The sequence below is a fragment of the Phodopus roborovskii genome, unplaced genomic scaffold (genome assembly GCF_943737965.1).
Source record: "Phodopus roborovskii unplaced genomic scaffold, PHOROB, whole genome shotgun sequence".
Lineage (NCBI taxonomy): Eukaryota > Metazoa > Chordata > Mammalia > Rodentia > Cricetidae > Phodopus > Phodopus roborovskii.
The window spans coordinates 920180-944366 of NW_026125648.1; the positions used below are offsets into that span (position 1 = coordinate 920180).

The 24187-nt window shown below is 36.5% G+C and overlaps 1 protein-coding gene across 1 annotated transcript in view; it reads left to right on the forward strand.

The window, feature by feature from the left end:
- The window catches only part of Ammecr1 (AMMECR nuclear protein 1), a 101603-nt gene that overhangs the window by 23486 nt on the left and 53930 nt on the right, over nucleotides 1-24187 (forward strand). The window lies entirely within an intron of this gene.

Genomic DNA, 24187 nt, shown 5'->3' on the forward strand with positions numbered 1-24187 from the left:
GTCTCTCATCATAATGCCCTCAACATATTTCATTATATGTTGTAATAGTTTAAGTTCTTTATTGATGTACATTCAGGTTGCCGTGTAGCTGGCACAAGGTAGGTCAAGAAACAGGATACATCTGTGTATTCATAGCCACTAACTATATGTCACCTGTGTCAATTAGAAAAAAATGCCTTCAATATATATATAGCTCTATAAGCACATTTAATGAAAAGCAGAATAAAACTAGAGCAATTACATTTAGCAGCTCTACATGCGGATCTCCTGGGATGTATGTGAGAACCCAAGTCTGATAACAGAGTATACTTTGAAATTCTTCAAAAAGTTTGCTATTTTGACGACTTAGCCCATACATCTTCCTCACTTGTACTTGTGTTGGTGTGTATTTTCTACCATGTACATGTCTGTCTATTGGATTGTGAGCTTCTCTCACACCAGAGACCTTATGTCTTTATCATTGGTCTTGGCTCCCTTCCTCTCCCCTCCCCTCCCCTCTCCTCCCCTCCCCTCCCCTCTCCTCCCCTCCCCTCCCTTCTGCTCTCTTCTCCTCCCCTCCCCTCCCTTCTCCTCTGCTCCCCTCCCCTCCCCCTCTCCTCCCCTCCCCTCCCCTCTCCTCCCCTCCCCTCCCCTCCCCTCTCCTCCCCTCTCCTCCCCTCCCCTCTCCTCCCCTCCCCTCTCCTCCCCTCCCCTCCCTTCTGCTCTCTTATCCTCCCCTCCCCTCCCTTCTCCTCTCTTCCCCTCCCCTCTGCTCTCTTCCCCTCCCCTCCCCTCCCTCCCTTCTCCTCTCCTCCCCTCCCCTCTGCTCTCTTCCCCTCCCCTCTGCTCTCTTCCCCTCCCTTCTCTCTTCTCCTCCTCCTCTCCCCTTCCCTCCCCTTCTGTCCCTTCCCCCTCCCCTCCTCCCTAGGTTCCCCCCCTCCCCTCCTTTCCCCTCCCCTCTCCTCTCCCTTCCTCCCTCCTCCCCTCCCCCTCCCTAGGTTCCCCCTCCCTTCCCCTTCCCCTTAGCTCCCTTCTTCCTAACCCTCCTTAACTCTCCTTTTCTCTCCTTTACCTTCCCTTCTCTTCCTCTCCCCTCCCCTCCTTTGCGTTCCAGTGTGCTCCCCTCTCCTCCTCTACCCTTCCCTCCACTTCCTTCTCCTTTCCTCCCCTCCCTTCCTCTCCTATGCCTTCCCATCTGCTCTCCTCCCCTCCTTTCAAATAAAGGTGCTAAAAGAATTTTTGTTGACAAGTAAGCCATGAGCAGTGAATTTTAAATCTGCTTCTCAATTTTTCAAAAAAGTGTTTTGAAATTTGGAAACTCAAATTATTTGAATTAAAATACCCACACATACCATTTTTGCAAGAGAGCAAAAGGGTATGCTATGAAATCAACCAGCTAATGATGGGGTATTGCAGTTTCAAAAGCATGAAGGATTATAGCTTTGGGAAGAAAAACCAGAATAACAGCACTCCTTGTGAGTTTGTAAGCAGGTTGTTGGGTTTTGGTTCCACTGAATATTATATCGTTGGAAGAAAAATAATTTTTCACAAGGGTGTATTAAGAACTTGATGTATGTGAAAGAATTGTACATTACTATAGGTCAAGGAAAGCATATCAAGTTCTATTCAGAATAAGCCTAACATCTATTATATGCATTGTGTGCTTATGTTAGGTAAGTATGGTTGTGAGATAGTGCATAAAGTTTTTGTTATAAAAATCCCCAATTTTATCAGTTCTTAATTTTGTCATTATGAAGGAAATCACATTTTTAAGACTGTGCTTATCATTACTGTTAAGTACTAGAAATGTTTTATGGATTTATATTAAATATTTGATCAAAACATATCACAGGAATCGTATGTGATACACATGTTTTATATATGACTTTTATAAAGAGACAAGGAAGAATGTTTTGTTAAGATCTTCTGCATAAACTGCATATTAGTAAATAAAATTAGTAGATTGACTGTTCAGCCTAATCAGCATGTGGGTGACATAATAGGTAGTAATAGATAAAGTAGTTAACTAATTGTAAACATGGCATGACTGTGAAAAGTAAGCCTAAAATGAGGGAATGGAATGCTTGGCATCCATAATGGGCTGTTATGTGTAATAGTTAATGAGGTAGTATAAAAGTTGTGTTGAAAGAGGCTGTGAGAAAGATTGCTCTTCATTTGTTATGATCTCAATGAATTATCAAGTGAGAAATGCTTTGCTAGCCATACATAAATATGTTTTCATTATAAAGGCTGATTATTAAAGAGAATTGGGGAAAACATTCCTTTTTCCTGATTATTTGCTGGAAACAGTTTGCTTTGATCCAAAGCAACAAAGGATTGTGGGTTCAGTGTGAGACTAAGTATTGTTTCATAGAAGCTCTGTTAACCTGTTAATTATAACAGGCTTTTACCTGTGTTCCAGGAAATACAGAAAGTTGGGTTGATTCCAGTAGGTTTATTTTTCAGCATTAGTGCTAAAATCAGATTGTGTGCAACTCTGAATCATGATTCTATAAATTCTTGGCTATACTAAGTAAATTACAGTATAACTTTCAGTATAATTATAAGAATGCTTTCACATGCAGGTTTCTGTTTTTTTGAGATTTTTTATGATTAAACATTAATATTCTTCTGAATCTGAATTATTCTTGTCAACTACCATTCGACTGCCATGTATGTATTTGACAACTTATTGCAGAGTAATAGGAATTTGGAGAATAGAACAGTATCTTTTTTGTGTCACAAGTTTTTAAGCTAGTGACTAGAATGGGTACATTTGTGCTGTGACTATGTGTGTTTATGCATATAAATCCTATAGTGATCTTGGTCTGTGGACTTGGCATATCCATCAAATTTACCAATTTAGTCTTATAGCAGAGTATATGAAAACATATTGTCTCTTCTATGGAAACGAGTAATTGACTTTTTATGGCTGTGTGGTATGTGTCAATTTTTAATAAAAATTGATGTCACATATATTTATAACTATATATATATACATATGTGTATATTATGACAGCTTACATTTAATTATAGAGAGTGATAACTATCATTTGCCATTACTTTTGTGAGGGACCCTTTTGTAAATAGTCCTACATAGTACTATCATCTCGCCTCCTTTTCTTGACCTGCTCCTTCATTTGTGTGCCTGTTTAATCTTGCTCCATTGCTTTCAGTAGAGTGGGTTGTACTAGAAGTAGGAAACTCAAGGAGGGGGAATGTCACATGGTGAACATGATAGACCATGGGAATGGCAGTGTACACAGTGGTCATTTTATAATTCATGAACTTATTTGTCAAGGAAGAAGTCAGGGATGGGTTAGAATTATGGTTCAAGTCATAGTGATTAGAATTTTGTTGTGAGGAAGACAACTAGACATTCTAGTCCTTGAGGATCTTGCACAGGGCTTAATAACTCGTTTTGTTATGAGTAATGAGGATATTTAAGAATTTGTTGATTTTGTTTTTTAAGACAGGGTTTCTTTGTGTATCCTGGCTTTCCTGAAACTGGTTCTTGTAGACCAGGGCCTCAAATTAAACAGAGATGCACCTGACTCTGCCTCCTGAGTGCTACGATTAAAGCTAAGTGCCATCACCATCCAGTATGATCATTCTTGAATCAAGTGAGTTCCAGTATTCTTATTGGAATGACTTGAAATTAAAGCATTTGCTTATTAATGTTAACTTTGTTTTCTGACTTACTGGGGAATGCTGTAAGAGTTATGTGGTTGAGTCAGAATGAGAGTTATGTGGTTGAGTCAGAATGAGGGAAAGTCACATAAAGCCAGCTTGTTATTAAAGAGATCATTGGAAGTGTACAGTCCAGAGAGGGCTCTGGTCTACATAAGACTTAGTTGTGAAATTAGATTTGAGAATAACAAATGGGTGCAAATAATAGAACAAGAAAGGAAGGGCATCATTTGGAATTTAATTGAATAATATGGGTGATAGTTTGTAGGTTCCCATTGACTAGCTTTGTTCTTCCAAAGAGAAGGGCTGTGCCATTTTCATGTAGAGAGCTTGGAGTTGTTTTGTCAGCCATACACTGTTGAAGCCCTGTACAATATGGTTTATAATTTGCTGCCAGGTATATTTTGCAGATCTCCAGTTTTCTATCAATTCTGAGCCAGTCAGTGTACAAACTAACCTCTGAAATTCTCGTGTATCTTATGAAGCTAAATCAAAAGAAATGAATGCTGCTGGATGATAACTTAATATATGATGTGCCGGGCTGGATGTTTCACATACCTATTTTTATTTTTCACCACTAAGCCAATACATATGAGGGCATATATGCTAGTGTGTTGTTGAGTGGACACTTCATTGAAAGAAAACTGCCCATTCTATCATGTCCTCTATTTTCTAAAAATGTTAAATGCTCTGGCCTTTCTTTTTCCTTTTCCTCTATTGATTTGTGGTTCTGGTGGCTCAAAGACATAAGTGCGGATGTACTGTACTTCCTCCTCAGTAACCCGCTCTTTACTTACCTGAATTTGAAAATTGGGTAAGTGGCCTTCTTCACATTCCTCATTCAACAAGAAATCAACTGCTTCTGGTAGGAATTAGAATAAGTCATACTGGCTTTTGTCACTGTTGTGACTGGAATACTAATAGCCAGGTGTCCTTTCTCCTACAGCAACAAGGTGGCCTGTCCTTTTCAGCATTGGAGAAGAAATTGGAACTGCTTCAAAGTTCTTAGTGAGCTAGGTTTGGAGAGGGTTTGGACCCTTTGCTTTAGTGACTCCTTGTAACTCCCAGTTGTATTAATGAACTGAAATTTATTCTGTTAGTAATGGGGAAATACATAATAAATTGTTATAGACTATAGACAGACACCCTGCTGGACAGTAACAGAACCTGTATTTCTCCTATCAGTATATTACCATGTACTCTTTGACCAAGAAGTCTATATTCCCTCCCTCCTCCAGCCTCCAGCCATCATTGTCACACTTTTTTCTTTCATGAATTAAACTATCTATATATTAGATTTCACATCTGAGATGAGATTATGTGGTTTCATAGTTCTGTGAAGAATTTATCTTACATACCATGTCCTCCAGATGTATCCATAGATAGCAAAAGACAAGGTTCTGTACCACCTTTTTAAGGCTGAATGGTATTCCAACATTTATACGTGTCATATCCACCCATCCATTGATGAACAGTTAGGATGTTTCTATTTCTTGGCTTTTATGAATAGTTTTGTAAGGAACACAAAAAAGGAGATATCCCTTAAAACATTGGTTTTGGTTCCTTTGGATCTAGACCCAGACATAGGAATACTGTATTGTACTGCAGGTGTGTTTTGCTTTGTCTTTGCAGTGCTGGGAAATGTAGGCAGTGTGTTTATGTATTCTAGGCAATCACTCTACCATTGAGCTATCTGTACACACAGCTCTGTATAGTAGGTTTTATTTTTTCAATTCAAAAACCAAAGCAAACAAAACAAACCTTCCTTACTGTTTTTCACAATGGCTGCCCTACTTACATTTTTTTAAATCTGTTTTTTTGTTTGTTTGTTTTTTGAGACAGGGTTTCTCTGTATTGTTTTGGAGCTTGTCCTGGAAATAGCTCTGTATACCAGGCTGGCCTGGAACTCACAGAGATCTGCCTGCCTCTGCCTCCCGAGTGCTGGGATTAGAGGCATACACCATAACCACTACCATAACCACTGCTGGGCCCTACTTATATTTTTACTGACAATTTTTGAGTATGTTATTCCCTCTGTCAGATACAAGGCCATGTCTCATTGTGGTTTTGATACACTTTACCAATAATAGCAATACTAATCATTTTCTCACATCCCTTGGCTACATGTGTGTCTTCATTTGAAAAATGTTTCTGTTCTTTGCCCACTTAAAATTCAGATTATTTTCTTGCTATTAAGTTGTGAACTTTACATATATATATTGGATATTTATTAGTGCCTTAGCAGTTGTATAGTTTGCACATATTTTCTTCCATTCTATGTGTTGTCCTTATACTCTGCTCAGTTTTTACATATCACATATTTGATGAGCTAAAATTAAAATAAGAAAAGAATTGAACTTTGTTATGCAGAAAAAATTTTAACTTGATGTCATCCTATTTGTCTATTTTTACTTGGGTTGCTTGTGCTTTCAGAGTCATACTAAAAGAACGCCTGGCAGTGGTGGCACACACCTTTTTTAATCCCAAACAAACAAACAAAAAAAAATCCCCAAACTACTATTATGGAACTTATCCCTATGTTCTCTTCTAGTAGTTTTTATAATTTTATGTCTTTAAGTCTTTTATTTATCTTGTATATATGTATATATATATACATGTATATAATGAAATATATCTACCCTTCCATTTCCCCCAGCATGCCCCATGTCCTCCCCAAACAGTTCCCCTTCCAAATTCATGTCTTTTTTTTTTTTTTCGACAACCCACTAAATTCGGTTAGTGTTGCCTATAGTTTCATGGTATAGGAGCATCCATTAGAGCATGGAAGCAAAACACTGGTGGCCACACTCTCAAAAAAAAAAAAAAAAAAAAAAGCGATTTTCCTTCTCCTAGAAGCTCTCAACCGCCAATAGCTCCTTCTTAAGACATGGAACCTGGGGATCATCTATCATTTATGCCAGGATTTTGACTACCATAACCATGTGCAAGTATTATGTACATAACCACAGATGCTATGAATTCATGAATGGTAGCCATGTCACTTCCGGAAACCAGCATTTCATAGCATTCTTACAATCCTTTAGCTCTTACATCTTTTTTTATGTTCTTTTGTGTTCTATCTGCATTCATGCCTATGTGAGGGCATTGGATCGCCTGGAACTATAGTTACAGTTGTCAGCTACTATGTGGATGCTGGGAATTGAACCTGGATCCTCTGGAAGAGCAGCCAAGTGTTCTTAACCAGGGAGCCATCTCTCCAGCCCCAGCTCTTACATTCTTTTAGCCCCTCTTATATTTTTCCCTGAGCCTTGGTTGGGGGAATTTTTGTTGTGTCGCTTAAAGTAAAGGTCAAATTTTATTCTTTTGCACATGCTGTCCAGTTTTTTAAAACTGTCTTTGAAGGATGCTATTTCTCATTGTGGACTCTTAGCCCCTTTGTAAAACAGACAAACAAACAATCAGTTGACAATAAATATTGAGTGGATTTAGAATCACTCAGGAGTGTTTTGCAGAGATTTTAACTGAGGGTGGAAGACCTACCATAAATGTGGGGACATCATTCTGTGGGCTGGGGTACTGGGCTGAATAAGAAGGAAAACATGAGCTGACCACCAGCATCCATTGCTCTGCTTCCTGACTGCAGACACAATGTGGCCAGGTTCCTCACGCATCTGCCCCCACAGCTAGAGCTGCCATTACCACCATGCTGTTCCTAGCAGGACTGATGTACCAGCAAACTGTGAGTCACAATAAGGGCCAATAAGCCCTTAATGAACTTTTGTTGGGGACCTCTTTCACAGCAAGAGGAACTGTAACTAATACACAGCCTTTTATCTCCTTGATTAAATTTATACATAAATATTTTGAATTTTGTTACTGTTAAAATGAGGCTGTTTTCTTTAAAATTCTACTTTATTGTGGTTTTTTTTGTGTGTGTGTGTGTGTATGTGTGTTTTGCCTGTATGTGCACCACATGCATTCCTGGTGCCTGCAGAAGTCACAAGATGGCAAGGTGTCAGAGCCCCTGGGACTGAATTTACAGATGGTTATGGGCTGTTGTGTGGGTTCTGAGAATCAAGTTCACATCCTCAGCAGGAAAATTTAGTTTGGCCAATATTTTTCTGAATATTTTTTGAGCTTATATTTAATGGAAATTATTATTGTACGATTTTCTTGAGGTTTCCTGGGTCATAGTGATACACACCCATCTTTGACTATTTTTCAGTGGGGAATTTTTTTATTATTGTGTTAAACTTTTTACTTAGTACTAATGTGTTCAGATTTTCTATTCCCTTTACAATTTGTTCTTGGTTTGTTTTATGTGTTTAGGAATTAGTTTCTTGTATACTGTCCAGTTTGTTAACATAGAATTATCTATGGAAATCTCTTTTGAGCCTTTTGTTTTTTGGTGATATCGGTTGTGCCAGGTTTTTAATTCCTAGTCTTATTTCAATAGTCTTTTTCTTCATTAGTTGAGCTAGGGGTTTCTCTATCATCTCTTCAAAATCCAAATCTTTTCATTGTTTACCTTCTGTTTTATTTTTAGAATATTTCATTTGTTTCTGATCTAATCTTTGTTCTTCTACCAAGTTTGTTGTACTCTTCTAAATGTTTGAAATATATGTTGTGTATGTGTTTTATATATATATATATATATATATATATGTGTGTGTGTGTGTGTGTGTGTGTAATATATTATATACTATGTGATCTTTGTCCTTGTTTGATATATTGGCTGAGAGCTATTATTTTTAATAATAGGGATTTTTTTTTAAAAAAAAAAAATGTGGTATGTTTTCTTTTTCTTTTGCCTGGTTTTCCTCCTGGAGTTAGAGTTTTCTAGAGAGTCTAGACTGTCCTTGAATTCATGGCAGTCCTCCAACCTCAGCCTTCTAGGTGCTGGGATTGTAGGTGTTTATGGCACCATGCCTGACTCCCATTTTCTTCCGACTAAAGCATTTTTGTTTCTTTTTTCTGAGGCCCATTTTTTGTTTAAGAACATTTGTTTAATGTCCCACTATATATGTATTTTCCAAGATTCTGTTAATAATTTTTATTTTATTATGCTATGATCTAATTTAGAGATTTTTCTACCCACCTGCTCTTTTGATGGAAGATTTTTTAGCCCTGAACTTTGATGACTTACTCTTTTTCCCCTGCTCTGGACTTTCCATGCTTTGATTTAAGTGACTTTTGTTGAGAACATTCTGTCTCTGGAACTATTTTCTTGCTGTCCAGTTTTATTTTGTTTTGATTAAAGTTTCTTTGGTATTCTGTTCCTATGCAGAGAAAGGGTCTTTTAACCAAGCACTATGACATAAATATTTATTTCCTCTCAAACTTTGTATACTGAATTGTAATTCTCAAGTTGATGGATTAAGGAGTAGGATCTTGTGAGATGATTGGAAGGAAGTTCTTTCATGTGAACCTCATGAGTAGGACTTAGTGCCCTTACAGAAAGAAGGCCCAAGGATGCTTATTTATCTTTTGTGCCATGTGAAAACAGTGAGAAGTTGCTGTCTATGAGCAACTGATCCTTACCAGGCAGCTTTTCCGCTGCTGCCTTTAGTATCAAATTCACAGTGTACAGAACTGAGAAAAATTGATTTTCTTATTTATTAGGTAGCTGCTTTGTGTTATTTATCATGGCAATCCCAATGAACTAGGAACTAGGCATTTCTGTAGGTATTTCTAGAAGGAATACTTACTTCATCAGCAATCTATGAATTCCTAAACCAGGAAATGTTTATCAGATGGTGAATACTGGAAATGGATGTTTCTGGTTGATAAATATATTTTAAGTTTGAAAAAGACATCTCATGCATATTTAGTAGACTATTTTACATTTACCAGCACCATGGGGCCAGACTTATATCTTTTCCCAGATTGAGAAGCAAGTTTTACCATGAATTAAGAGTTTTCTCCTTAATAATACTTTGGGTCTTGGTGGCAAAGAGTATACACATATATTTGAACCCATATGTTAATTAATTAGTGAAATAAGAGGAAATGATGTACAAGGTTTGTCATATTTGGAAATGAGAAGCCTTTTCTGGGTTGTGAAGACAAAAAAAAATAGCCTTGGTTGGTCATATTATGCCCTATATTAGGTCTTTGGCAACTAAACTAGTCTCTTTAAAATGAAAATTAAACTTATTTTATATTTTATGTAAAAATGTAACACTTATACATAGGTCAGCCGGTCCTGCTATGAAAGTACATATGAAAAGTACTCAATGGTACTTAACACCTAGTGTTAAGTTAAGTAAGTTAAGTAAGCTCTTACTCAGTGCTTACTCTTATTTCCCTTCTTGATGTTCTTAACTCTGAACCATTTGACTGATAGAGGTGCAATCCCATGTGTTGTATCCATATTGGCTTCAGAAACTTACATTTTCTAGATAAGGAATTCTTTTAGGAACTACCTGGCAAATGCTTTTTATTATGATTAATCACAGTATTTAGAATATCCCTTATTCTCCCAGGTATCTCTAAGCAAGGAAATTTGAGAAGGTTCCAACTTAGATGTCTTTTTGGCCCAAAATGATAGTAACATTTAGAGTTAAACCTTTATTGACATGGATTCAATACCTGGCCATTTGTAAAGTTCCTTTAATCACTAATGTCCTTAGATTAGTCAGTTTTCACATTCCTGTGACAAAATAATCAGCTTAAGAAAGGAAAGGCTTCTTTTCAACCTTGGTTTCAAGTGATCTAAGTCCATAATGACTGGGAAGACATTGTGCTCGAACCAGCTCATCTGTGGAGGTAGGAACATATTTGCGTACATCTCTGAGGACCAGGAAGCAGAGAGAAAAGGAACTGGGATCTGACTATAAACATCAAAGCCTGTCCCCAGTGACTTACTTCCTAACACCTAGGCCTCACCACTGAGGTTCCACATCTTCCTAAAACAGTGCCACTAGCTAGGATCCAAGTCTTAAGATACATGAGCCTACAGGAAATGTCTTACATGCAAACAATAACAGATCCCTACAGCATTTCATCAGATGTGTGGCCCCATCTTGAAGAACCATGTCTGAGGATCTGACTGAATGTTGTACCTTAAGCCCATATCTTGTGATAACCCTCTCCTCCTTCCCCTGCTCCATCACCCTTGTTTTACTAAGCCACAGGGACTTGAACTGAGAGGTTCTGGTAATTATTAGATTTCTAAGAATAAAGCATTTCCTTGTTAGGTTATATTATTTCTTTTTGTTTTCTTCCAACAAACATATTTAGTCATTATGTGCTGGGGCTGTGATTATGTCCATTTAAAAGGTTAGCTCTCTGTCCTCTTGGAGCTTACAAACTAGAAAGATAGATGATTTAAAAAAATACTGATAGTTATTGTAAAGTAAATGAAGCACTTCAAAAACGTGTATGTTAGGATCTTCTAAATTCTAACAACTGCCTCTGTTAGCCCCCTTTACAAAGTTATCAGTAGGAAGATGGCCTTAGAGAAGGAGCATTCTTTGAGAGCTCTCTGCAGGGCTCATCTTTTCCACCATTCGGGCAATTCCTTATGTAGTTGTGACAACCTTGACCAAATCAGATTTTTAGGGCATGGCCAAGCAGGTTGAGAAAGAAAGTTAGAAATGAATCATTTCGGAGATATTTTACCTTTTATTCTTTCAAATGTCTTGTCTTGTAGTGTCTTATTCTAAGAACCATGAAAATTGACATATTTGAGAAATCCCTATTTAACTCTGTTATATTTAAAAGTTGGGTGGTGCTGGCACAAGCCTTTAATACTAGCATTCAGGAGGCAGAGGCAGGCAGCTCCCTGAATTCAAGGCCAACCTGGTCTGCAGAGTGTGTTCTAGGACAGCCAGAGTTACACAGAGAAATCCTGTCTTGAAAAACCAAACCAAACCAAAACAAAACAAAAAGAAAAAAAAAAAAGAAAGAAAGAAAAAGAAAGAAAGAAAAATAAAGAAATCACATAAAAATCATTTTATTTGGATGCTTTTAGTTTTGTGGCATTGGCACCATAGAATAAATTCTTTTGATACAGGTTTGAAGAAGAGGGAGCCCATAACTTGGAAAGAAGCCATTTTTACCGTGGAGTAAATATACTTGAGTTTAATTTTTAAACTGTAACTGCGGTTTGACCATTAATTAAGACAGCCTCTTTAACAAGGAGAAAAACATTTAAAACAGCTGCCATCGATTCAACTGATTCATAAGTGCTGGTTATAATTAAGTAATCTTGGAGCTTTAACTCATTGAAGCCTGTCTCTTTAGTGCCAGTGTTGTTTTGGAAAGGACCGTTAAAGGCATTTGATAAAATGCAAAGAGTGATAAAATATTTTCAGACTTTGATCTGGTAATTCTGTTCCTTAAGCAATCTGTACTGAGAAAAGAGAACTGAAATCCCAATGCACTATAATGCGCAGACGCTTTGGCCAACAGTTTAACAAGAAGGAAATGATTAGCTATGGTTTGGAAAACTTGTGTAATGAAATATCATGGAGCATTTCAAACAGTTTTAAAGAATATTAACCATGCAGGAACATGCTTATTCGATTCAACTGAGAAAACAAACTGTATAAAACCAGTGCTGGGAATCAAATCTAGAGCCTTTGGTGTGCTTGGCGGGCACTTTACCACACTGACTTAAATTCCAGCCTACTTCTATAGACAATATTCCCATTATAAATTTCCCTCTTCTTTGTGTTCATCTCTAGTTTTCTGTATTACAAATGATATATAACCAACATGAATTAAATTCATAGTCAATAAACATGTTCTATAAGCATTCCAGCCTTTCCCTCAGTGAGACAATTTTTACTACTATCCAGTCAGTTTCTGTTACTATGATAATAATTCTTCTAGATTTTTATCTTTAGAACATGTTTTCTTTGTAACAAGTTTTTAATCTTCTAATATTTATTTTGCACTGGTATAGTGCTTCCCAACACATACAAGGCCCTGGATTTGGTGCACAGTACATACAGAGTTGGTGCTCTCATTACCAACTATTCTAATCCACTATTCTCCCTATTCATTAAAGTCCTACTTTAGTGGAAGAAGTGGAGGGCAGATGTCAGTATATCCTAAAAGAACTATATTTCTTTCTTGTAAAACGCTACAATCTTGATTTCTCTAATTGAATCTGTTCTCCCCAGACATTGGTGCTGTAAAGAAAGCTACCTTTCATTGAATCAGTCATTGGGCTAGACACTTTGATGTATTACACAGTTTTTCAGTCTACTAAAACAATCATTTGGAAATTGTACTCTTACATTAAAAATTACAAATGTGTTTCCACAGAAAACAATTTGAATTTAATTTAATTCTAATGGTTTATTTCTAATGAATTAGTTCTTCCTAGGCAATTAATTTTTCCATTGCTTTGTTTCCTTCCATCCAAGAAGAGGTTCTTTCATGGTCTCTCCCCCTCCCTTCTTTCTTCCTTGCCTCCTGCCTCGTTTATACTGGATGCCAGCACTCTTTTTACAGAATTATATTCATAGCGCTCTTTTCCTCCTCCATTGTAAGAAAGGTTTGCACCAAGTTATCCAGGCTGCTCTTGAATTCAGTGTAGTACCAGGCAGGCCTTGAACTTGTAGTCCTTCTGCCTTAGCCTGGTGAGTAGCTGAGATGATAGGCCTGTGCCACCAGGCTTGAAAAGTTGTGTTTTCTTCTGTAATTACTGTGATTAATCTAAGTAGGTTGCTTTCATTCTTAGGCCATTTATTAATCTCTTTACCTAGCAGTTCAGTTGAAGGCTTTTAAAACCCAGTCATTTAAATACACACAAGAAGTTGTGTTAGAGGAGGTTGTTTCTCTCTCCCTCCTCCTTCCCTCTCCCTCTCCCCCCTCTCCCCTCTTTCCCCCTCTCTCCCTCTCCCTCCCTTTCTCTCCTTTTGCAGGGGACTTGGCCCTTTTGTATGGCTTCTATTTGATTTGTTTACAGAGATGCAAGCTTTGAAGCAGACAGTTATATGGGCCCATTAACGAGAAGGGTAAAGGTAAAGACAGCTGTATATGTAAACAGGTATCCTCATTTTACCACCTTACTGTCTGGAGTTCTCAGCCACTGTTATGCATGGATTTTGCTTTCCTCTTTCAGGTCTGCATTGACTTTGTTATTGCTATGCTAATTTTCTATAGAAATTTACTTTGTTTTATGTCTCCCAAATTAGAAAATAGTTCACATTATTCCATGAATATTGAACTATCACAGTACTGCCTGATGTGTTAGTGGGGTACTTTTTAAATGAAGTTTTGGATATAATTATTTAATGATATTTCATTCTGTTTTTTTTTTTTCTGTTTTATGATAAAGGGCTTTGTATATATGGTTCCCTTCTTATGGAGTTCCTGTCCTTAAGTAACTGTTCCTTTATAGATATGTCATTGCTATTGCAAGATTTGTACTAGTAAAATTAATACATTTAGTATTGTCTGTGGTCACAGTGAGTTAAGTAGCTGTGATGTAAGACTGTTTAAATAGTCACAGCTAAAATGGTCATTAAAAAATAGAAGTAAAAAAGACATATACATCAGACATTGTTTATGATTAGTGAGAACATCTTCAAGTATGTCAGGTCTTGTTAATATTATTGTTAAGATTGTTTTTATTTTTTAACCCATAAAGGAGAATAAAAAGTGATCTGTTTTTGGCAAACACTTAAGGGACTACTATAGTGACTGTTAACTGATACTTGTCAAGTTCAATTTCTACCTGAGTGCCTTGACTTTTTTCTTTCTTTCATTACTGTGGACATTAGAGATTTCAAAGTGAATTTTTTAACAGTGACATCTCTACCCTTTAGGTATGAGCAGTGTGTTGCCCCTGAAATTGGTTGAGTCACTTAATATTTTTCACCACCTGTCAAAATTGACGAGATCTGTACCCTTCTGCTTCCTGAACTGTATTTCTGCTGGTAGTAATCTTCTATCATCTGTGGCAAGGTTTTCCACATTTCTGATGTGAAACCTACCAGAGTTTGGTCCTTAAAGTAACTCAGGGTTGAAAGCTTTAGAACTCCCACTTCTGTTCATGAAAGAGTAACTGACACATTACTGGTTAGTTTTCAAGTTTTATCTCTAATAACAACTGGAAACTAGAGAAAATATATGAGAAAAAATGTGTTCAGATATTATACACAGGCTGTACTCTCTGAAAGAAAGGGAACAAATGAACGAAATGAGCATTAGAACTATCCTGCCTGCAAAACAGCACTTTCAAGATCTGTGAGCCTGTGATCTTGCTGAACTTAAGAGACAGGGAGGAGTAGACAGCAGGAATTGGTGGAAGAGGTTGTTAGAGCTGGGAAGCCACTCCCAGAAATAAGTTAAGAATTCTGCCCAGATGTAAATCTGAGCATGCATCATAAAGGACATCAGAGCTCCTACACCAGGAGTTATGTTATGAGAAACTGTCTAATACCATGTGCATACAGTAGAGACCCAAGAGTGATCTTTCCGTATTAGCAGACGTAAATTAACCCTAGTGTAAGGTTACTCTGATCCCAAACGGACAAAACAAAACCACACTTTGAAAATGACTCTAACATAATTTAATTATGTGCAAAACTTGAATATTCCCCAAGGGAATAGGGCAAAATCCATACACTCTACAATATAATTATTAAAAGATCCCATACCTACCAGATTATTAGCTCTGCAAGAGGCAGTGAAATCTGTGCTGTAACTAGGAGAAAGGTAGTCAATAGAAATAGAACAAGAGATGATGGCAATAGAACTAACAGAGGACTTTCAAGCTACCCTGAAAATAGTGAAGGATTAAAAGAAAAGCATTAATACAATGAATAAAGAAATGAAAGCTTGTAGAGGATCAAAAGGAACTTCCTGCAGGTAAAAAGTGTACCATATGAAATGAAAATTTACTAGATGAGATAAATAACAAATTCAGCATTACAGAAAAAAAAAGATTGAACTTCAGTGTATGAGTGGAAATTGTCCAACATAATGGGAATAGCCCAGGTCGGGGGAAGATTCCAAAAATGATGAAGCACATTTATATGCCATGTAACTGGAGTCAAGGAAAGAGAAGCCTAAGCAGAAAATGTGGAAGTAATGGCTGTAAGATTTCCAAATATGTTGAAAACTTTGGAGACCTCTCTCCATAGATCTAAGAAATTTAGCAACTAGAAACAGAAAAACTACAAAGAAATCAAGAGTAGAACAATTATAATCAACTTGTTAAAACCAGTGATTGCATTTTAAATGCTGCTGGAGAAAAACAAAAACATATTAAGTGCAGGGAGTACCATTTAGTTCTCATCAAAACCATTGAGGATGATACACTGACATCCTTAAAGTACTGAAAGTGAGGAAGAAAACAAACAAACCAAATGGTACTTCTGACTGTAAAATCCATAGGTGATTGATAGTATCTTAAAAAATGAAGGAAAACAAGAAATGAGGGTGAAATGGGGGTATTGTGAGATGAAAATGGAAAGAGTAGGTACTAGCACACCTCAGTTGTACAAAATATTAATGGCATTCTTTAGACAGAAGGGGATTAATGCCACATGGGAGCAGAGACAGGTAACAGGTCCTGGGCCTGGCTGGCCAGTCAGTCTACCCAAAATGATGAGTTCCATTTGGTGGCACATAGTTTCAACCTCTAGCCACCAGACATGCAGGCACCCACCCACCCACCCACACACACACAGTGCACACACATGCATGCTCATGTAAATATAGACATGGTAAACTTAAATGTAACTGCAACTAGTTAAATGTAAGTAATGCAGCCACTACTATTAAAGGTTGCAAAAATGCAAGACCTAATAATACACTATAGATAAAAACTAACTTTAAGAATAAAAATGGATTAAAAGCAAGAATATGGGGAAAAATAATGTGAACAGTAACTAAAAGGAAGCCAGAATTTATATTATTGAAATAGTCTTTAGTAAGAGTGGTATTGCCAGGAATAGACTGGCCATTTTATAATGGTAAGTGATCAATTCATCAAGAAGTCAATGACCAGATATATGCCCTTAACAACCTCAAAAATACATGGAAAATAAGCATATTCTGATAAGATAAATGCACAAAACTATCATCAGAATTGGATATTTTAACTATCTTAACAGTGCTGGGTAGAACTGGATGTAGTGAATAAAACTTCGTTGAGGAGATGGAAGGCGGATAACACAACTAACTGAATCTTATTAACATTTATAAAACATTGGATACATTACCAGAATACATTTTCTTCTCCAATTCATGATACGTTCACGAGTCTATTAAACTTTCAGCATATTTAACAAGGAACTAATATAATGTAGAGCTTTGACCAAAATGAAATTAGAAGTAACAAAAAGATACCTTTAATTTCCCAAATATTAGATTATTATTTGTTATTATTGTTGTTTTGAAACAGTCTCACAGTGTAATCCAGGTACTCTAAAAATTACTATGTAGCCAAAGCTGGCCTTGAACATATGATGATCCTCCTGCCTTAGCCTCTCCAATTATGGTCATGAGCTGCCATGCCTGGCTTTTTAATATACATCTAAAAAGATACGAACCAAATCATAAAAGATAAACAATAATGAAAATACAATATATGCAAATTTATTACACCCAGGTACCACAGGGCAGGGATAGAAACAACTTTAAAGGGAAACCTAAAGTCAATAGACTTCTTCTTTTTGAAACTAGTGAACAACTGCAGATCCCTCCAGGTAAATAAGAGAAATGTAGAAAAGTAAAAAGTCAATGAAGAAGAAGCAATACAGGAAAAATAAAAAGTAGATAACAGCACATCGAACAATAAAATTTCTTATAGCTAGACCTACAAAGATTAAAAGGGGGGGGGGGGAAGACAAGTACTACTACAGCTCTTAGAGACATTAAGAGATTATTCTGAATATTATGCCAGAGATTTCTATAGCATAGATAAATGAAAAGAAAGAAAGGTACAACTGACCAAAATGGACTCAGAAATATCTAGGGAATCTGAAGAGCTGGCATCTGTCAAACACATTAACCTTACAATTAAGAATCCTCCCACAATTAAAACTGATATATTTAAGGATAAATCCTATGAAATGTTTAAAGAACAAATAAACCAAACTCAACATGCAGAGGGCAATAGAACTCTCCCCAATTCATGCCACGAAGCAGATGTTGGAACCCATTGGTGAGAATATGGAGCAGCCATGGAAAACAGTGTAGGCATTGCTGACTATTTTTAATTCAAATCTGTCACAGTGCCCCAACAGTCCCATGTTTGAGTACATATTCAAAAGAATTGAAAACAGGAACTCAGGGCTTATTCCCAGTCCAGTATGCCTTGTGTCATTATTCACAATAGCTAAGGTATGGAAATAACTCCTAACAATCAAACGAATAAAGGAAATGTTATACAGCTTTTAAAATGGGCGAAATCCTGGTATTTACAACAATGTGGATTAATCTGGAAACCATTATGCTAAGTGAAATAAAGCAGCCACAGGAGGACAAACACCGCATGATTACAAACACCGCATGATGGTGCTTATGCGAGAAGTCTGTAATAGTGCTTACTAGAAGCTTACAACAGGGCTGGAGGGTTGTTCAATATGTGTTAGGTTATACCTGCTTGCTATAAGCTGTAAAGATCTCCTATTCACTGTAGTCCTAAGGTTAATATAGTATGCGTTTATCAAAATTTGTGAGGTTAAGTATCCCTACTGCAAAACAAAGCTAAAAGGATGCAGTTTGGCAAGAACTAATAAATATGTCTGTTCCCTTGATTGCGATGATGGTGTCATAGTTGTTTGTGACTGTACAAACTCATTAAATTGTGTATATTAAATATGCTTATTTTGGTTGAACTAGGAGCTGTTTGCCTATAATCCCACCTAATGGAGTCTTTAGCCTGCAGGGTCTCAAATTCAATCCTAAATCCGGGAAGCATAGTGCTAAGCAAGAGCCCTATTTTAAAAATTGTCTCTCTCTCTGTCTCTCTCTGTCTCACTCATCCTCATGTATTTCATGGTAGAGGGTTTTGGAGAGTTTCAACTGTTCTCTGAAAGATAAAAGAAGGAAGAAAGGGGAGGGCAACTATAGTGTCATTTGTCTGATGTGTTCCTGGAATCTGCTTTTCTTCCCTCTGAAAGGAGACAGTCCTGACTTTCTGATCTAAAGCTATGCCTTTGCAGTTCCTTACTTTCACAAGAACATACAATCCAAGGAAGGACCTTAAAATCAAAAGAGTTAGCCTTGCTAAATCCAGAAAGCATGTGAAAAACAAGTACATAAGTTGTGTTGTGGGTCTTACTGAGGTGAGACATTTCATCAGATCTCCATGGAATGAGAAACAAGATAAAATCTAGGATGAAGAAGCTAAAATGATTTGCAGCTCATTTTACATTAGTGCTTAAATTAATCAGCATATTTATTTCCTATCCATTTCTCCTGAGTGGGCTACACGGCTAGGATAAGATGGTAAAGTATAGATTCTTAACCAAGGAGGTAAAATATAGGTACAGAATCCAATTCCCTAGTTGTTTTTGTTGTCTTCTTTAAAGTATTATAATTTCCCTGATTGTGCTACATACTCAGTCACAGGAAAGTGCCAAAGCAAAGTCCCACAAAAGTCTTTAGTGGTAGAGAAAAATAACAGTAGACTATCTTTATTAATTGTATCCATTATTTTTTCATTCTAAAACTTCTGGACCTAATTTTCCTTTACTTAATTTTGTTCATGCCAAGGAGTCTTCAGATGTCAGTAATAAAGTCCCTTTTAGCTCAGTATGTTTCATATTAAAATAACCCTTTTCATAGCAAAAGCTGAATTGCAAGATTTAAAGCTCTTTGAGAAAAATGATTTCAGAGTAGGAAATTCAAATGGAAATTATTTCATTTTTGAAATCTGTAATAAATTGTCCCCTAAAATTAGGGAGTTAGATATTCATGTAATAAAAATTTGTGGTGTGTTCCTTTTTGTTATGAAAGAAACCATAGATAGTCCATTTGCAGAATATTACCATATATTCAGTGTCCACTGCAGTATAAATTAGGGGAAATATGTACAGATGTTATTTTTCCGGTCTAAGTTGTACTGTAATAAAAATAGTAAGACAGCCTATCTACCCGAAACTGAATTTTTTTAAAGAAGTTTTCTGAAAATGGTTGATTTAGTTTTGCTAAGGGGAAAAAAAGGTTTCTTCAGTTCAAAAATTGGCAGAATGATGGTAATCTCCTAAAGCACGTATTTGATTGGGGTGACTGTATGTCAGTGCGATTAGACTTGATTATAAAGAGAATTCAGAATTTCCAGCTCTGTTAGACCTTACGTCTCCTTCCTCTGGCATGTACCAACTAAATTAGAAATACTAAAATGGGGGAAAAGCATATAGTGCTGCTATTTTATTTCTATGAATACCAAACCAAAACAAGTGCTAAAATAAGGTAATTCTGGATTCTCAATTTTAGATATTTATGATCTCCTACACTAGTCATCCTATCTAGCCTTATTGCTTTAGTTTCCCAGGTACCATGAGATACAGGCTTCATACAAAGGTTGAAGGGAGGTGTATAATATAAAGCTATGTTGGCTTTTTGTTTGTTTGTTGTAGTTTATTTTCATCTATAGAAAACAATGGTATGAACAAATGTGTCAAATGCATTTGAAACTCATGTCCTTTCCCTTGCCTCATCCAGTTTGGCCTATTTTTTTTTTTCATTTCCAATTGCTCTGAGATTCTATGAACCTAAGCATTATTCATTCTATAACATAAATTGCATAATTGAATGATCAGAGCCCATCCCTTGCTGAATAATTAATAAACAAGGTTAAGTGGAAATTTTCATTTGGTGTATACTTTGTAGAAAATAGACGAAAGACCTGGATTTCATGAAGGCTGCCTAGATAACAGGAGAACATGAAATGAGAAGGCAAGGGGGAGGTAGGAAAGGGTGTTGGTAAGATATTAAGGATGAAATAATAGCCTGCTATGGATTTATAATAGGAACAGTCTAAGAACTTGTAAATTGGTGCTGGTCTTTCTACATCAGTGGTTCTCAATCTATGGGTTCTGTCCTGTTGGAGTCAAATGACCTGTTCACAGAGGTTACCTAAGACAATTAGAAAGCACAGATTATTTACATTACAATTCATAACAAGTAACCATTCTAAAGTAGCAATGACAATTATTTTATGGTTGGGGTGCTCACTTCAACATGTATTAAAGTGTTGCAGCATTAGGAAGTTGAGAACCATTGTTTAAATAGTCTGGCATTTCTCCTGCATTCTGTCATCTCTTCAGCTAATCTTCCCATTCCTCAGAAGACGAGATGGAGGAATGGGAGGGGACAGGCCCTCAGCTCAGCTATATGGTTAACTGTAGTATCCATAGAATTTTCTTACTCTGTGGTAATTTATACGACAGCTGTACTTACTACCCTAGAGCTGCTGTCCCACAATGCTCACAGGAAATGACATGTGAGGACAAAGTAGCTTTCTATAAGTCTGGAAGAAGGCTCTCTCTAATAACTGAAGTCTCCTATAACCTGGATCATGAGATTTCTAGCTCCCAAAGCTATAAATAAAGTTTCTTAAGCAATCCAGCCTGTGATAATTATTATAGCAGCCCATGCTGACTGATTCAGGATCTAATGTTATTGGACATATTTTGTATTAATGAAAACTGTAATTTATATGGCTTATAAAGGTAACACACAGCTTCATTTCATTGAAAAGATAGAAAGAAGGCATCATCATTTTTGTTTTACTTAAGCTTCCTAGATCCTGGAGTTCAGATGTATGGTATAAGGATCATAATTGGATTTTTGAGCTAAGTTGCTGATGAGACCAAGGATACTTGACAATTGTCATTTGGTGGTATAAGAAACAAACTGAAGATACAAGGCTTTTCTCTTTTTCTTTTTATCTATCATTAAAATAAATAATCTTGTTGAATGCCCGTAGCAAATATGTAAGATTTATGTTACTGTGTTAATGTTGTTACCTGTAAGCTTCATTCTGAACAAGATAAGTGAGAGCTCACCATGGACTGCTTTTTTTTTTTTTTTAAACTTCCCATTTTATGTTGTTGCAGAGAGGTAGGCTTTGAGCTGCACTGCTGTTAAGTAAACACATCTTTTTCATTGTCTTGTGTAATTGTATTCTAGTCCTACAAACACATTTTTAATGTGTTGTGGCTTAAATCAATAGACCATCTCAGAAGAGGGCTTTGGAAGTGGCATGAAACTGGGAGAACCCTGTGCAGATTTATATTGCTCTTTGTACCGTTATTGTTCCATAACAGCTCCATTTCTGAGAGCCACTTTTGATCTGACAGTGCTGGCTGCCAGTTGGCAGAGAGGATTCACCTAGATTAGGTGGTTGTTTCCTGTTTCTATGTACAGGCTTGGGGAAATGGGGTTTACTTTCCTCCAAATGCTTCTCAGAACATACTGGTACAAAATGTTCAGAAGTAGGATAATTCCTTTAAAAGCTACATCTGGTTACCCTCAGATAAATATTTCCATTAATATCTCAACTCATTTTGATCCTTCTTGGAGTTAGTAGTATTTTTTTTTTCAACGTATGTAGGTGGCCTTAAACCATATGGCAAAAGCATTTTCCAAAAGCATTCAATCTTTGCGTTACTATGAACTATTTTCCTTTTTTCCATGTCATTGAATAGCTCCTCTCAGCAGCCTCAAAGCCCCCTTCTCCCCTTGATCTGATTCTGCTTATGCTGATGGCTTCACTTTTGTACTTTGGCAAACCCATACATGTTTTAATAACATATTTAAGAATGAAATCACCTATTCCTTTCCTCTGTTTGGAGTGAAAATATGTTGTTGCTATTTTTAGATAATATGCATTGAATGTTCCTGCAGCCATTGCCCTGTACAGAGTCATTATTATGCACACGATGCTATCTTTGGAGCTCAGTGGTTTGTTGTGTATTAATCTACTTTAAAATGCTCAACTGCCTAGATTTTTTTCCCTATTAAATGATGCTTTTTAGACACTTTATTTTTTAAGTCTGTGAACACTTTTACACTTTTTTTTAAAGATAAAAGATATTGGATGTGCATTTGTAAGTGGCATTTCCAGAAAAACTTTATACTGTCTACTAAAAGTCTGAGTTCTTACATCTTCAAACGTCTGTCTTAGTAGGGCTGTCATTTCCTCTTGTTCTTGACAGCTGCTTTATTGCAATCTTAACTTACATAGTGGATATTGCTTGACGCAGGAAAGAAAATAGGAAATAACATAGATAATTTTGCATCATCTACTTTACCTTTTATGAGGACTCTTAAGAACACATAATCAGTAATGTCAAAAACCCCAAAGAATGTGAAATCTGAAAGAGACCACAGCAAGGTATAAAGGCTTTTGTCAGACTACTCATTCCCTGTGCAGCTTTTTATATCTCCATGCCCTGGGTTATTGTGAAATGCCTTTGCTTCCCAGGCTGCCTTGCAAAAATGCAATCCTGTAGCACCCTTAGCCATATATTAACAGTTCTCCCAAAGAATGAGCATAGCATTATAAACAACGACATGTAATTTCCCCTGCCATGTTCTTGAATCCTTCCAACATATTTTATCATTCAGTATAGTATTCAGTATGTGCAGTTCTTCTATTTATCCTATATATTTTGAGTATTTACTGGAGAAGATATTACATTATTATAAGAATGGCATATTATATATTCTAGTTAGCTAAATGAAGGTTGAAGGTATAGCACTTTTGAATGGCTTTCATTTCATGTGTTTTGGTGAGAAATGAATTTACTCCCATATTTTAGGTTCCTTAAGTCACTGGGGATGAGAATACAATGTTGGTCTGTTATTGAAAAGTCATCAAGGTTTTGGATACATGGCATTATATACATTACAGGATGACTCACTTCAGTCTGAAGCTGTCAAAGCTGTCAGAGGACCTGTCTCATGTTGGGATATTGTCTAGTCAGTGTGATGAGAAAGGATTGATGATTTTGCTATCCATAGGAATGGTTGTAGATGTTGGCTGCACTAAGCTGGAAAACGGAAAAATAAAGAAGTTACATCTTTCTCAAAGAATGCTTAAATCTTTTGATACTGGTATTTCTCTGAGTAGTGAAAAGAAATTGTGATTCCCGTCTAATTTTTGTCTTCTTATGAACTGCTAATCAAGAGCATTTAGAGAAAATTTTTCAAATGGATAATTATAATCTTGTTGTTTATATTTCACACATAAAAGCTGCAAAGCAGAAAAGTTGGCCTGTCCTTTTTGTTTTTACTTTAATACCTTTAGTGTAGGTCATCTGGTGCCTGAATGTCTTCTTTGCCTTGATATTGTAGTCATATTTTGAACATTGAATTTATGGAAGAAGGAGACTTTTCATAGTCCTCCCTGGTTTATCTGCAGGGTTTGTTTGGGGCCCAGTCTACCACTGTACCTATCTGTCAGAACTTGCCATAATTAAAACAGTTGAGGTGGAGGATTAAACTGCTTTAAGGGACTATCTTGTTTCCCAAGAGCATTTTAAAGATAGAATGTTCTGTAGCTCACTATTGAATAATGAGAAATAGATATAATATAGTATAGCTCCATAAATTTAAATATTTCAGAAGCAGAAAT